Source organism: Cryptotermes secundus, unplaced genomic scaffold (genome assembly GCF_002891405.2).
Source record: "Cryptotermes secundus unplaced genomic scaffold, Csec_1.0 scaffold33, whole genome shotgun sequence".
Lineage (NCBI taxonomy): Eukaryota > Metazoa > Arthropoda > Insecta > Blattodea > Kalotermitidae > Cryptotermes > Cryptotermes secundus.
The window spans coordinates 1,575,744-1,592,146 of record NW_019727088.1 but is presented as its reverse complement, the minus strand read 5'-3'; the positions used below and the strand labels follow the sequence as shown (position 1 = coordinate 1,592,146).

Below are 16,403 nucleotides of genomic sequence, written 5' to 3'. Positions count from 1 at the left end.
CTCCCTCAGGTGGTTAGACCCCGTATTATATGACTTGAAAATTCTTGAAAATGTCACTTGCCACTTGTCATTCATAAACGTCCTTGGTACACGCTGTTGCGGGACGCAACATTTATGTTGTCGTTAAGGCTGACGGCGCATGTATAACTAGTTATGCTACATTTGAACAGGTTCATAGAATTAACGAACTGTAGTGGAATGGTGTTCGCATATTCATCAGCCCTGCCTCATATTTCATTGGTACCGTCGTTTGGTGAAACTTTGTGTTTGGAGTGTACAGTAAACTTTGATTTGAATTCTTGTCTGTACAGTATAGCCTCTGTTTTACGTGGGATCCAGTCGAGCTTCTATAAGCGATTGTGTCATTCAGGTGGGGGGGAAACCCCTGAAAAAGAGGCCACATGGATGACCGAATAGCAGCCAGAAGGGCAACACGGGACTTCTGGAAATAGGTTTTGCAGACTGGACTGCTTCAGGATAGTGTTCGTTGCTACGTTTTGGAATTAAAGGTGTTGAAACTTCGGGTTCTGCTGCGAAAGAATTATTTTACATCGATGCAAGCAAGGCTGCCTAATTCCATAGCACCCTTCTGATTATTATTTTTATTTTACTACTCCATGAAGGCGTATGGGGGCGTGGATGTATAGATCCATATTTTCTTCACCTCATCACTAGTTGGAGGTGAGTGGTCAGCTTCACTCCCCGGCCGCTTTACCCCCGGAGAAAGCGCCCCCGATACCCATTGAATAGGAGGCTGGATAGGCCTCAGAGCCGGTCTGGACGACGTGGAGAAAAGAAAACTCTTGACCCTACCGAGTCTTGAACTCCGACCCCTGAGTTGTCCATGCCATAGCCAGTCTCTATACCGCCACTTTTGCACGTCTTGAACCACGAGCTATATAACAGAGGCGCATGGTGTTCGAGCGACCTGTAGGTTAATGTGCCAAAGAATGGTGTCTGCGTTTTATTTGGATCATGTGATTCGTTTTCTTAACCCCACCAAGGGATAGAACACGCAGAAGTAGTTTACAGAAATCGGCAGTCGGGCGTCGTTGATCATGAAGCAGGGGGTTCTGGTAAGAGCAGCAGAGTGATACGGGAAGTAGCAGAGGGCTCTTCTCCTGATATATTTTGCGGCAATTGAATAAGGAAGGATGATAATGAGATTGTGAAGGTGATGAGTGAATTGAACTGGTTCAGAATAGGATCCAGTTGAGAGCTGTTGTAAACAGTGGTTATAAACTAAGTTCCTTGAAAGGCGGAGGTTATCTTGAGTAGGTGGTTGTTCAAGGAGACCTAAACTGCAGAGATAGGTTATCCAGGACAAAACTGCCTCCCAGAAATAAAATTCGTTATACCGACCAGTGAGAAGCTCCTGCGCTCTCCATCCTAGAGCATAGCTCCCAAATAATTTGGGAGCACGCTGATTGTTAAGGGTGGCTCCAGAGAGAAACTGTGTAATCATGGTTTCTTTCCGCGTATATATCAGTATTGTATATATGGGCGGTGTTGTTTTCGTTTTATTGATGTGCTACGCCCTATTTAATACAGTGCCTGTTCGAAATCTGCTTTTACGCTATCATCCTTTTCTTTCAGAAATGAAATATTTTATGAAACGTGAAACGCAGGGAAGATTAGGTCAAGTACCTGGAAGAAGAAAGGTGGACACGTAGTGGAGGTAACAGGATAAAACGCGTAAATGAAGTTTCTCGTATTCCGTTCTCTCTAAGAAACAAGGTTTCCGTAACTTTTGGGAAACACGTTGCTAGAAGTTTGAGGAATATTTGCCCGTGTTTTCTTAATTGCTTGTGACTGTGGAGAAACGGTGTGTTGTTAAATATGCGAGTGTACATGGTTAAAATTTATTACGCTGAACCGTGATATGTTGACTTTCGAGTGGGAAGTGTCACAAGTGTTGAGTAGACATGGTGAAACTCTAATACCCTCGGCATTTCTGTGTTACGTACAAGAAACTCGTTGATTCAGATGTCACCGACTTCGCTTGTGTACAGTAGCTAGGTGATTACTCATACCTTTAACCTTTCCGTACAGTTTTAAAATTTGATGTTAAAAGTTTCTCTTTTCTGAGGATTCCAAACTACAAGTTTTGTTGTTTGCTTGCCTCGTGTGGTTCTTGAAATTACCGTATTTACGCATGTATAGGCCGCAAATTTTTTGCCAAAAATTCAAGAGGAAAACTGGAGTGCGGCTTATATTCGAAATATTCGAAATCACACTTCATTTAAAAAAAATTGTATTCATAATTAGTGATACAGGGTGTTCTACTCCTGAAATAATATTCCAAGAAAATTATTTTTTCTATAATTTCTGTCTGAAAATTGTGCTGCGGCCTATACATGCGTAAATACGGTAATTTGTATATGGAAATGGTTTGTTCAGTTACCTGTTCTGTGAGATTATTGTGTAGTATTTAATAAACACCTTTGGCTTTTCCAAACGCGGTATTTCGGAAACTGGATCCGTATCCGTCGTCAGTTGCAAGGTAGAAAAGATTCCTACTTAAGTTTAAGGTCTTTCATTCTGGTCCGTCACACTAACAAATTAACAATCAAGTTCCTTCCGTCAAATGTGACACTTTTATAAGTTTTCCACCTCGTCACCACCTGCCTTACATGTTTCGGCTCACCACGGAGCCATCATCAGAGGCATTTATAGTAGAAAAAGAAATCACCAACACACAAAACTTCACTTTGTTAAAAATAGCCACGTTCCAGTTAATTAAAATAATTACAATAGTTAAAATTGCCGAGAGTGTCGGTTCACTAAAGGTTTTCCACACACCACGGTAGCTTTCTTATTTAATTCGTCGTTAATTCTGTAAAAATTATGTTTCGTTATTTGAAGTAAGAATTCTTAAAATTCCTAGAATTCTTTCCCGCTTGGCCCAGTCTTTTTTCTTCGGGATGTTGTTGACGTGTGTTGTCTGTCGGTTGTTGATGTTGCTTGTCTGTGTGTTGCGATGCTTGTGTGCATGTGCTTGTGTGAAGCACACAAGCATCGCAACACACAGACAAGCAACATCAACAACCGACAGGCAACACACGTCAACAACATCCCGAAGAAAAAAGACTGGGCCAAGCGGGAAAGAATTCTAGGAATTTTAAGAATTCTTACTTCAAATAACGAAACATAATTTTTACAGAATTAACGACGAATTAAATAAGAAAGCTACCGTGGTGTGTGGAAAACCTTTAGTGAACCGACACTCTCGGCAATTTTAACTATTGTAATTATTTTAATTAACTGGAACGTGGCTATTTTTAACAAAGTGAAGTTTTGTGTGTTGGTGATTTCTTTTTCTACTATAAATGCCTCTGATGATGGCTCCGTGGTGAGCCGAAACATGTAAGGCAGGTGGTGACGAGGTGGAAAACTTATAAAAGTGTCACATTTGACGGAAGGAACTTGATTGTTGATTCCTACTTAGTTGGGCCCGTTAGAAAGAGCTAGTCTATTATTGGGTGGGTCCAAATAAGTAGGAACGTTCACACCCCTACACATAGGGATAAAAACAGATGCAGTTTCTGAAACTTTGTGCTTAAAAAAAAAAAGGAAACTCAAGACGACAGTGTCCAAAACTAAATTCATGTTCGTTGTTTCCATCGTCTGAAAGATTTACACTTAGCCCTGTAGTATTTATCCAAGGTCAAGAAAATGTTGATCTATTCATCCATTCCCCCATACGCCTTCATGGTGTAGTGCTTAATTAGTTAAGCACAGGGACAGCTTTACCTTTTACCTTACCTATAGTACTTATTTGTTCTTATTGTACCCCAGTACCGGCCTCGAAATCCCCTCTGCTTCATCTCGGTGTTTCCCTTACTCTTTGAAAGGTATCCAAAATAAAAAAAAAGTAGATCTCGGAAACAAATTGTCGTACACGTATCCGGTTTATGTCATCGGATAAGAAAACTTTGAACGTTTTCTTTCATACCGGCCTACGCGCATACGCCGCCACATTTTTGCCACCATGTTAGGAATCAGCTGGACAGAGAGATGGCTGGGATATGAATTGGCAGAGGTGGACCAATCGCTTGGCTTTCTAGGTCGCCAGATTTAACACCAAACATGCTTCAAGTATGGATATTTGTCGTTCCATCAAGGGAGCCCACATTTAAATTTACTGAGAAAGTTATATACTCAGAAAAACATTTTGATAGTTTCCCTTTGTAATGGTATTTCCCATTAATGTGTATAATAAATTATTTCTGAGATACAATGATTTTATTTTGGATACCTTTCATCCGGACATTCTGTATATTGTTATCTTAGGTCATCTGCTTTCATTCATTGTATCTTTGAATATGGTATTTCTGTTTCTTTGTGTGGGTGTATTACAAATTCCCACATCTGCATCACAGCCAGGAAGATCGTGATGCAAGATTTGAAATCTACTAGACACCAGAACAAGCTGTAGCACTGAGAGAAAATTTGTTTTTGCGCATTCGCCCTACTTCAAGCCAAATGATAACAGTGGGTCACTATTTATATTTTGTTAAATAAGTAAGTGTTGTAATTTAAATTGGTGAATGCATTAGTCTTAATGCAAGGAGGATGATATGGGCTTGGCATGTAGCACACATGAAAGAGATGGAAAATGCGTACAGAATTGCATTCTGGGAATATGAATGAAAAAAGAAACCTCGTCCGAGACAGGTTTAAATGAGTAATATTAAAACGGATTGTCGTCCTCAGCACCAGTATCCGCAAGGTTCACTTTAATGTTGTGTTTCCAGCAGGCTTTTCCGTTTCTTCGCCAGAATTAATTGTGCGGCCATTGTCTGTATCTTAGCTGCATGCCCAGCACGTTGTGGCCACCTAGATTTCTCTGTTCCTAAATACTTTGTGGCATTCTCGCTCCCAATATGTGCTTATGTCTGTCGTTCGTGCAGGGAACGCATAAGACATCTGTACAGAGGATATGAACTTGTAGTAGGTATGCTTTTCTAAATCGCTGCACACGTGTGGTAATGCGCTACTGCCATTCCCTGTGTTCGCCTTTCTCGCTTCCCCAGACGTAGGAAAAGTCTTGTCGGGTTACTACATCTATCGTTATGCGGTCTGTGACGTAACAGACATCTTCAGGAAATGACTGCTGTTCCATTGGTTTTATTGCCCTGGAATGCAGAAAGTTGATACCTGGGACTGAGGTCGTGTCTCTCCGTCCGGCTGCCTGTGTTTGATTTTCTAAACTGTGGGTGGAATTTCGATTAAATTTGGTGTGGTGGTTCATACTAAAAGTGTCGAGTGAATTTGGTTTTGGTCCGTATCATACATACTTCATTTTTAGATGATTTTGTCAAAACCGGCTCATTGTACAAGAAGTTTATGTGTGACGTGAAATGCAGGCCTACATCCTATTAGGGTCTACTACTTCTGCTTGGAAACGTTTTCAATATCGTGTATGTCTACTGAAGAACATACGATATAAAAATTATATGTTTATAATTATTTCTTCAAGAATGGCGGACCAGTGTCGTGGTCGAATGTATAGCATCCTTTCGTATGCGGAGGTTCCGGGTTCAAATCTCGACACGGAAGTCTGCTATCATGACTGGTGGGTTTCATGGTTGTCCTTAGACCCTGCAAAATGCCAAGATAGTACCTCAAATTACCCCTCGAACGCTTCTTTCCACACCATTTCCGCTTTATTCTTCAGTAGTCGCCCTACCATTCGGGGTTCTAGTGAGATCTTCTGACATCGTTGTTAAATAAGTAAAAATAAATAATGAATAAACGTCAGACTTGTGCGTTACACATTCCAGTCGTCATGAGAGTTCAGTTTAGGACACATAAGGCAGTAAAACAAAAATATTTTTATCTTCAGTAAATATAGGTTAAGTTTTCAGACGAACGTTCGCTAATATGGTATTTGGAAAATATACAGGGGGTGAACAAAATAATGAAAACTCTAATAGATTGTAGGCTACATTGAAAGATTATCAGTTAGCAACACTGCGTGTTCTTCCGTTTCTTTACACTCTACAGTGCATGTGTCAGTGAATTAGTGATTGTGTTGAGTGACAGCCCGAGAGAAATAATCGGAAAATGGGAGACTTCCAACTGTATTGATGTAAAGGTGTCCCTCTGATGATGGTCTCTGAAGACCGAAACATGTTAGGGCATAGATAATTGAAATAAGAAAAATGTTCACCAGTCACACTAGACGGAACTGTTTAACTTTTCATGATATTGTTAGTGTGTCGGACCAGATTGAAACAAATCAAATTCATTGAAGCTAGACAAGATAAACTGGTAAATCAATACATCAATACGAAAAGGAAACTACTAAGAACCAATGCAAATATATGGTTCAATCGAACATGTCAAAACAAAAACATCATACCTAAGTATGCCAACCTAAGCTGAAAGGGGACAAGTAATGCTATAGAGCAGACATGTCCAACTTCGAACAGGTTATGATCGACTTTTTGGTGTCAAAACTGCCAGTGATCTACCACCCCCTCCTATCGTCGTACCTCGCTTTAAGCAAAAATATTGGTAAAAATAACACGACACATGATGTTTGTTGTAAAAACACCTAGTAACTGGCTATGTCTGTAGATTCATCCAGTTGGAGGGAGAAAGCAACACAATTGGAAACATCTTTCAGCAACTGTTCAGTTATGTTTCCACACATCGTTTCTATTCGCCGCACAGTGGTGTTTCTTGACAATTGAAGATCTTGAATAGCAGCTATGATCTCTTTCTTATTTTTCTCCACTAACAGCTAATATAATAATACGTCTCACTTGTTAGTTCAACGTACGGGGATTCACAGTTGACTGATGGGAGGGAACGGAAGTGAACCACACGTTCTGTCGATCACTCTTGCATCAGAACACATGCGGCTGACGACGAGTGAGGAAATAAGAGTTCACGTGATAAGGATAGAGTAGGGAGTTCCCCGCAGTTCACGTAACACAAGTGTAAAGCAATTTTCACGTAAGCTGCATAAGAACAGAAAAATAGGAATGGCTAATATGTATTTTCCCTTCAAAATCTGAATATAATCATATTATATTGCAAGTTAATTTACATACTTTTCAGGTATACTTTCCTTGTAGGCCTATGAGATCGACCAAATATCGTCCCGCGATAGACGCGTTGGACATGGCTGCTATAAAGCAAACCCCAAAACAAGTCACAAATATGCTGGGTTTTCGGACTTTGTCCATCGTCCCGGATTCTAAATAACTAAGAAAAATCACAACAGATCCAGTTTCCGAAATGTTGTGTTTTCTAGCTTCTAGAATACCGGACGTCGGAGGAAGTCCGAAAACCCAATAATTCTGAATGTTGCACACCATCATCAGAACCCTTTAGATTCACATATATTTTATCTGAACTTAGCAATATAATGTTATACTTTTAACGGTATGTAGGCATGATAAGCGTAACCAGCTGATGCACCTATTAATGCGCTGCTGCTGTTACTACCACCACGACCACCACTTGGTTTTATCATTCGCTACATAGGCGTCTAATATTTGGTTTTGAATAATACCATGTTCCTGACGATGAACAGTTATGTAATTCAATTGATAACAAAAATTTAACATAAAACTGTTTTCCTTTTGCTCTAGAGAAAACCAGTTCCTTAATAACCGTAAGATGTTATTAAGTTCAGAGACAATCTAATTGCATATTTGACTGTGTAGTTGGTTTCACGCTTTCATTTTCATTCTTTTGTACGAAAACATTGGGTGTGAACAAAATATATCTCTTTCAGCTCTGTCATATTAGGTGCTTGCATTCAATTTAATTACTTGTGGCTCTGTAGTGGGAGGTTGCTTAATGATGTGAACAGACGTAGTATCGCATAGTGAAATGAAACCTCGTATTTACTTCCTAATTTAAGAAGTCTTCCTGTACCTCGTTAACGCGTTGTGGTAATTACGTGTGCCAGTAGTTTGTCGTTCAGTAACACGGAATTTTACCCACAGCTTGTACATGTGTATGTAGCCTACGGTTTTAATTGTTCTCAGAATAAACAGATTTGACTTTCCTAAATGTCATTGAGCAGTTATTTTTATAACGGAGATACTGTGTATATTCTTTGATGTTAGACCCGAATTTTGAACATTCGGATGAATTAGATGAAATTAACACATTTAATCCCAGTCTTCCCATTTGGGAACAAATTTTCGTAATCCTTTCCAAAAAACGTAAAACGTGCGATCGAAACAGAATCGGCTTAGGCGTGAGTAGGAAGGATCATATTGTACAGTAGGAAGAATGTTATTTTCTAGGACGTGATGTTACGCACTCTGGTAGAAATTACTCACGTTTAGGACGAACGTCAGTGAACGCGTACCACACCGTACGGAAGATCATACTTTTCATAGTCACGGCCGTGTAAAGTAGGAACTTGACGAGGTGGTTGCCGTCTCTTTAAATGTGCTTTAGCTTCCACTTGGCCGAACTAAACTACATCTCGGCAGTCATGATCCCGGCATTGCCTCATGTTAAACTACGTAGACCCTAGTTTTAGCCCGCTTTCCTTTTTACAAGCGCAGGAAGCGGACTTGTGAACCAGTTGACCGATTTTCTCGAACCTTGGGATGGTACGTTATGCCATTTGATACCGTCCCAAGTTTGAATTTTTTAAAACTTTTTGCTGTGACTGTCGCACGAACTGTGACGCTCGCTCGACGATATCACAGTTTAATTTAAGGTCAGAAAATTATATACGGTAATATATCTTCTAAAAATATGTAGTTTTTATTTTTTATTGGCATATACTCGTATGTTATAAAACGCGAAATGACAGCATTGCAGCCGTGTGGACATTTCCTGTGGTGTCTGGTTTGATGGTGTTGGAGATTCTTGTGTGATATTTGGTGCGACAATAGGCCGTAAATGTACTTGTACATCATGTATGATACTTCGTTCGCAAGTTTACAATTACAAGCATGGCCACGATGCGAAAATGTGAGGTTATGCTTAGAATTACTGGAATTTTAGACTTTGTCCGTCGCCCGGTATTCTAAAAACTAGAGAACACAACGTTTCGGAAACTGGATCTGTTTCCGTCCTCAAGTGGGGGGGGGGAGACCTACTCTCTTGGGTCCCGTAGAAAGAGCTAACCTCAGTCACTTACCTCGAAACGTTAAATTCTCTAGTTTCTAGAATACCGAATGATGGACGAAGTCCAAAAACCCAGTAGTTCTGAGTGTTATTCTCCGTTGTCAGAACCCCTTAGGATCTACTTGTGAGGTTATATCCTACAGATTGACGTAGAGACGAGAAATGTTGATGGTCACGCAGAGGTCACCACAGAATGGATGATGACCACGGTGGCTCACCAACTGTAAATGCAGATCACGTCTCGCTCGCCAGTAAATTCTTCACCTGAGTATGATGATGAGGAGAGGTCTATAGGACTATAAATGCCTGTAACAGAAAAATATGCTTTATGAGTTGAGCTCTGAACTGAACTCCTTGTCGTGTGTTGTGTTGTTACGATGCCCAATTAATGCGGAAGAGATATAATCGACGTACTCGTTACGTTATCAGAGCGATGTGGAACTTATGTTAGTATTGGCGCTTAGGACATTCTAATTGGCCTTCAACTGGCTGACTGGAGAAAGGCAACTGATTGTCCTTGTGACGCGTACGATTTGTTCCTGAAATCGAAGTTGCCTTACATGTACCCGCACTTAAGTGCCAAAGAAAAAGGCGAGTCTGTGTATGCTTCAGTGGTTCTGGATCAGATTCGATAGGCATAGGGTGATCGCCAAGTACATACGCCGGCCATACATTTTCGATCATTTCTTTATAATCGCCGTTGTGAGTAGGCTGCGGGCTGGACGATCGAGGTTCGATTCCTGGGAATGGCAGAGATTTTTTCTTGCCACCGCAAAGTTCGGACACGCTGTGGGGCTCAACCAGCCTGCCATCAGATGGGTACCGAGAGCCTTCTCCCTGCGGTATAGTAACCAGTGCCAGAAGCTGACTTTTCACCCCAAACTAGTGCCCAAGTTGAGAATATGTGGAGTTATACCTCCTCTTCCTCATACGCTCTCATTGCGTAATGCGTAATTAAGCACAAATACTTTACCGTTTCAGTTAAAAATATGGGAATATCCATTATTGTTGTGATTGTAACATGAACTGGAAATTCGACGAATTGTATTGGAACTCACCAGTATGATATTTCATGAAAATCCCTTCAGTGTACCTCGAATCATTTATGCACACAGACGGACGAAAGGAATTAGTAGGCGCTTTGCAGGATTGCGAACACACCTGAAAACTGCAGATGTGTTTGTCTATAATAGAACGATGTTATATTTTCATGAAAATTCTTAAATTCTGAAAAGTTCAGAGACTGGATATACACACGGGCGTTATGATACTGCCGGCTGTTTTTTATTTTTGAAGTAAAGGCCATAAGCTACAAAATGCACGGGTTAAGTGGCCTCTCAGACATTGTGTTCATATGAGGTCTCATCAGATATCACATATTATTCGGGGGACTTAGGCAGGCACACAGCGGCCTCCGTAGTCTAGGATTAACGTTCCCATCTCATAACTCAAGGTACGCGGGTTCAAACCCGGCGGAGGTCGTGGAATTTTTAAAGGGGCGGAAAAATTCAGGGAACAAGTCCTCCGGGAGGGACTTTAAGCCGTGGGTCCCGTGTCGTAGATTTACGGCACGTAAAAGAACCTCATGTCTCTAGAAGACCTCTGAGCGAAATTAGCCAACAATTTCCCGCCCAAGTAGTTTCCAACGCCTCTGGTAGATGGGGGAAATATCAGGTACCGACGGCCGACCTCGTTGGCTGAACGGGGCTGATAGTACGCACCAGTACCGGTAGGGTATGGGGACAGTAGAAATTAAAGGGGGACGCACAATGGACCCAATAACTGGTCTAAGTGCATGGGGAAACCCACCCCCTCTAATAATAATAGTAATAATAATAATAGGCAGGCACACAGATATCAAGGATACTGTAACCCAGTCGGTCCTTATAAATCGAGGGAAGTAACGTAAAGAAGTCGAATTGGTGGCAGGCCCCAAAAATGTCCTCATTTCTGCATTGGAGACTATTAGCTTCAGTGTTTTTAATCCATTTGGACAATGACTGACTGTTGGTTATGAAGTGTGTTATGCTGCAACATGACTCGTGTATTCTGACACTTCACTCATGAAGAAAATTCGCGGAGTGAAGATTTTAATAGATGATATAAGGTTTTTCATTGTGAATTTGAAGAAGACTTTAATGAAGGACAGAATTGACATCAAAATATCGGACAGGAAAAATGGCATTGTCGCTTCAAGTATTACTGGATTTCGTGTACAAGAAGAATGCAGTTTAAAGTTTAAGTTAAATTTCCAGTAAGACGGATCAAAAAAGAAGCACTGTTATAAATTGCGAAGTTAAATTCCCGTTTTGAAGCAAAGGCATGGTTTTCATGTGTAACATAGAAGATGGTTCAGTGTTAACTAATCCTCACATAGCGATCAGGTTATTAGCACGCCTTTGTATTCGAGAGAGCCCCGTTTCAAATCTGAGCTCGGAAATTTGCTATGCTGACTGAAATTGTTCGTGGTTTTCCTCAGTCTTCGGATTCTACCTTAAATTCGGTCACGGTCGCTTCGTTCCACGTTGTTTTCCTAATCCATTACTCAGCTAATATCCTACCATTCAACACCATATAATCTGAGGCATTGAAAATGTCATTAAGTAAGCCAAGAATAAGTACACACATAAATACGCTTTCCGCTTGTCGCCCGTTGTTTGCCTGTCGTGTTTGCTTCCATTTTATCGTCATCAGGAACAGCGTACGGCCTTGCCCTGTGCAGGACGCTCCAGTTCTGTTCTTGTAAAACGGTAAAGTTGTCCCTGTACTTAACGAATTAAGCACTACGCCATGAAGGCGTATCGGAGAATGGATAGCGTAGTTGGAATAGCGACTGGTTACGGGCTGGACGACGGAGGGGTCGGAGGTCGAGTCCCGTAGGGTCAAGAATTTTCTCAGCGTCGTCCAGACCGGCTCGGGGGCTCACTCAGCCTCTTATCCAGTGGGTACCAGGGGTCCCTTCCCCGGGGGTAGAGCGGCCGGGTCGTGAAGCTGACCACACCTCCAGGTAGTGCCGAGGTCAAGAAAATGTAGATCTAAAGACATCTGTTCGCGTGCCGAGGATGAAAGGTTCCGTAATGCTTCTGAAAATGAAAGGCGTTTCCGTGTTTCAAGGACTTTAAGACCATTCTTCTGCACAAAAAGGAACACGATCACGCAGTGCTATACAAAAGCTCTCATACACGCTCGGATTTCTGCTCATATGTTTCTTCGCAAACCTGTCTGAACACACAGTTTGTATTGCTGTCAGAACTCACTGCCCCTTTGCACACTACACAGAAATTGATGCATATTTCTCTCTGCTGTTCATTTCAGTTTCCTTGTGTACATGAACTGGCACTTTTTACTAAATACAGCTAATGACCTTGAAATTATATTTACAAGCTATTATTGCAACTGTTTCTGTCATAAAGATGAAATCGTGAGGACAGTGAAGCGTCTAAGAGTGCCCGTGTTCCTCACATTAATTTGATAAATGGAAATAAGTGGAAATGTTATAAGATGATGAAGATCGGTACTTCCTGGAACATCTTATTTCCGTCTTATTTTTGGAGAACTCGGAAACTAAACGACATCGCAGCAGTTGCCTTATAAACGTTGATATTTATGTCACATAAAATTTCATGAGGATTCGGATTTTACTGAGAACAGTTCCGCAGACCGTCTATGTCCGGGAGACACGCTGAAATTTGTCTTTACAGATAAATTGAATCCGTGTGAGCCCCTAGTCAGGTGTTCTGTAGTGCCACGTTGATGTAACTGTATCAAGCCGTAATTCTGTTTGTACACAATTCATTGCCACAATAGGAGAGCCGAGATGGCTCAGTCGGTATGGCGGCAAAGCTACGAGCTGCACGTCCGAGAAGTTGGTGTTTGATTTCTGGCAGAGATTTTTCTCTTCTCCATAACGTCCAGACCGCCTATGGGGCCCACCCAGCTTCCTATAAAATGGGTACCATGGGTTGTTTACCGGCGAAGCGCGGGTTGAAGCCGACCGCTCACCTCCATCTAGTGCTGAGGTTAAGAATAATGGAGCTATGCTTCCACTCCCGTCTACATCTTCACTGCGTGTCGGCTGTGGGCTTGTTTCGAGTGGCTGTGGATCTGCTACGTATTGCACATACTTTACGTGGTTGTACCATACATTTTGCAGCTTTTATTCGTGCGTATGTAAGAATGACAGTAAGTATGGCTTCTTTCTAGCAAGCATTGCCATCTAGTTTTATCCGACAGAACTGCATCGTGTATAACATGCATTGCCATCTAGCTTCATCCGACAGAACTGCATCGTGTATAACATGCATTGCCATCTAGCTTCAAAGAAATGGAAGTGGGTCGCTTGTTGAGGAATGTGAGTAACACCTGAAAGCAGCGAGCAGGTTTGTGTAGCGGTAGCGCATCAGGCTTATATTCGATAGGTGTTCATTTCAGATCTCGGCTGGAACACCGGTTATCCTAGATGAGGTGTTTCTTGGTTTTGTTCTTTTCTTCCAAGCATATTCCGTGATAGCACTTCGATTGGCCACAGTCGCTTCATTCCACATTCTTTTCAATGAGTATCCACTAATCAACATACATTTGACACCCTGTAATTTCAGGTAACAGTTCTAAAATAAACTGCAAAAAACTGAAAATTCATGCTAAAGATTAAGGCAGCTGTTTCCTCTCGAACGTTGGTAACCACTGCTAGACTTCGCGGTGCCAAAGCCCGGAAGAACACAATCTGTGAAAATTGAATCTTCATTGAAGAGCACGTGCCATTTTCGCTTTTCTCTGCAGATGACAGCACCTAAGCAGATACACAGATTTTGTGAGCTAATTAGTGCTTATTGCACATATGTGCTCACGTTTTGTAACAGCATATGAGCTGCTGTCTGCCTCATCGTCATTGGGCCTTATTCTGTGTTTGTTCACATACCCAACAACCCCATTTTTACACCAATGCAGAATATCGCACAGAGCGGAATTCTGATATGAATTAACAGTGTTTATTCTCCTGTGTTTTGTGACAGTGTTTTTGGAAAACAGTAGTTAATGACATGTGACCTCCCTGAACTCAGAGCACCCTCCTGCAGATATATGAAACTGCTGCATTTATGTCATCTTAACTAAGTAACTAAACTTAACTAACTTCATGGAGCTGAGCCCTTCTTCAAAAGCCGCAAATTGTGCAGCTACTCAAGGATTTCCCAGCATTTTATGAATCCCGGAGGTTGATTACCGTGTTCACAAGAGCCTTCCACTGGTCCCTATCCTGAGCCAGATGGATCCACTCCATACCACCCTATCCTGTCTCTCCAAGATCCAGTTTAACATTGTTCACCCACCTACATCTTAGTCTTTCTAGTGGTCTCTTTCCTTCTGGCTTTCCCACCAATATCCTATATACATTTCTCTTCCGCCATTCGTCCATTTCATCCTCCTTGACTTGATCATTCTAATTATACTTGGAGAAGAGTACACGTTATGAAGCTCCTCATACAGTTATCTTCAACCTCCTGTCACTTCATCTCTTTTCGGTTCAAATAATCTCAGTACCCTGTTCTTAAACACCCTCAGTCTGTGTTCCTCCCGTTATGTCAGAGACCAAGTTTCGCACCCATACAGAGCCACGGACGAAATTATAGTTTTGTGTATTCTAATTTTTATGCTTTTAGACAGCAGACGAGAAGACAAAAGAGGTTGTGCACTGAATGGTAACAAGCATTACCCGAATTCAGTCTCCTGTTATATTCCTCTTGAAACAGGTTTGGATTTGTTACTGTTGTTCCCAGTCTTTAGCTTAGCTTGTTTGTCCAGAGAATCCGTCAATGTCGGAGGCCCTTTGTGACATTTCGTAAGAAACTTATTTTTACCTTCTTACCTTCAGGAAACGATCCCCGGATATTCGTAAGAGATGCTGCTCGGTGACTGTCAGATCTATTCTGGACGTACATATAAGGAGGAAGAATATACGTACATGCCTCGGCGCGAATCGAATGCAGCCCCTCCGCTCTAGCCGGCCACTTTACTGATAGGGATGTCACAGGCAATTTTATTTTAACAGAAAAATAATTTAAAATCGCCTTTGCATTGTTGGTTGAGGCACTATGCTACAAGCCGAAGGTCGCAGGTTCAAATCCCGATGAGGTCATTGGATTTTTTTTCAATTGACATAATCCTTCCAGCCGCACTATGGCCATGGGGTAGACTCAGCCTCTAACAGAAATGAGTACCAGGAATTAATTAAATAATTTTCCTGGGGAGTAAAGCGCGGCCGGCGCGTAAGGCTGACAACCTTACCGCCATCTTTGAATCGATTGTCTAGATAATGTGGGACCCCGAACGACTGACAACCCTATGGGCCTTCACGGCATGTTACAGGGACAGCTTGACTTTACTTTGCATCAGGTGCCGCAACTGATAGTTATAGATATTTGATTTTAACATGATGTTCCCCTACTTAAAAGGGGGAATGTAGGTGAGATGACTGTACGTTATAGAACATGCATTTGGCTTAAGGATTTATTTTATACGTCGTAGATTTATTGGTATAGTATGTATACATCCACGGAAGTTGATAATAACTAGCTGGTTAAGAAATTCCTTGCCTTTTATATAACCCGAAAGTTCATGATGGTGATCAAAAGAACTCACAACTGGACCCCGTGTTCAGCTGGTCGAATCCAGTGCACATCCCCACACCCTGTTTGTCTAAGTGGTCTCCTCCCTTTTCAACTTATATTTCATATACATTTCTCGTCTTCCCATTTGCATTCTCATGTTTTGCCCATTTTTTTCATTTGATCGTCTTAGTAGAGTTTTCGTGAACAATGCAAATTATGAAACCCCTATTGAGTAATTTCGTCCACCATGTTACTTCCTTATAAAACACCACATACAGTTGTGTTTTAGTGCGAGAGAAAGTAAAAAAGTAAAGGGAATTTTAGTTTACCCGAGAAGTGATGTTGGAAGTGCAGAAAAATATGACATAAACGGTATGAACCTTGAAGAGTACTATCTTCTGAGATGCGACGCCGTGTAGCCCGGTACAGGTTCACGGAAGCATAGCTTCCTGCTTGCTTCGATCGTTCCTGGAGATGGAGGCAGTACGCCTCCCCGAAATGTTGTTGAACTTGTACTGGATTACACGGCCTCTCATCCCGGAAAATGGTACTCATAGTAACCGCTGTGAGAACGTCACATCCAAAATATGAACCTTGTCGCGGTTGTACCTTACCGGATTTTGTCGTCTTTTGAGTAGTGATAATGTCGTGACGCGTTTATCGTGGCAGCTTAATTAATAGAATATA

At 41.6% G+C, this 16,403-nt stretch overlaps 1 protein-coding gene across 1 annotated transcript in view; it reads left to right on the top strand.

Annotated features, from left to right (window-relative positions):
* The window catches only part of LOC111864288 (RING finger protein 17), a 145,090-nt gene that overhangs the window by 44,428 nt on the left and 84,259 nt on the right, over positions 1–16,403 (top strand). The gene's annotated exons all lie outside the window — the stretch shown is intronic.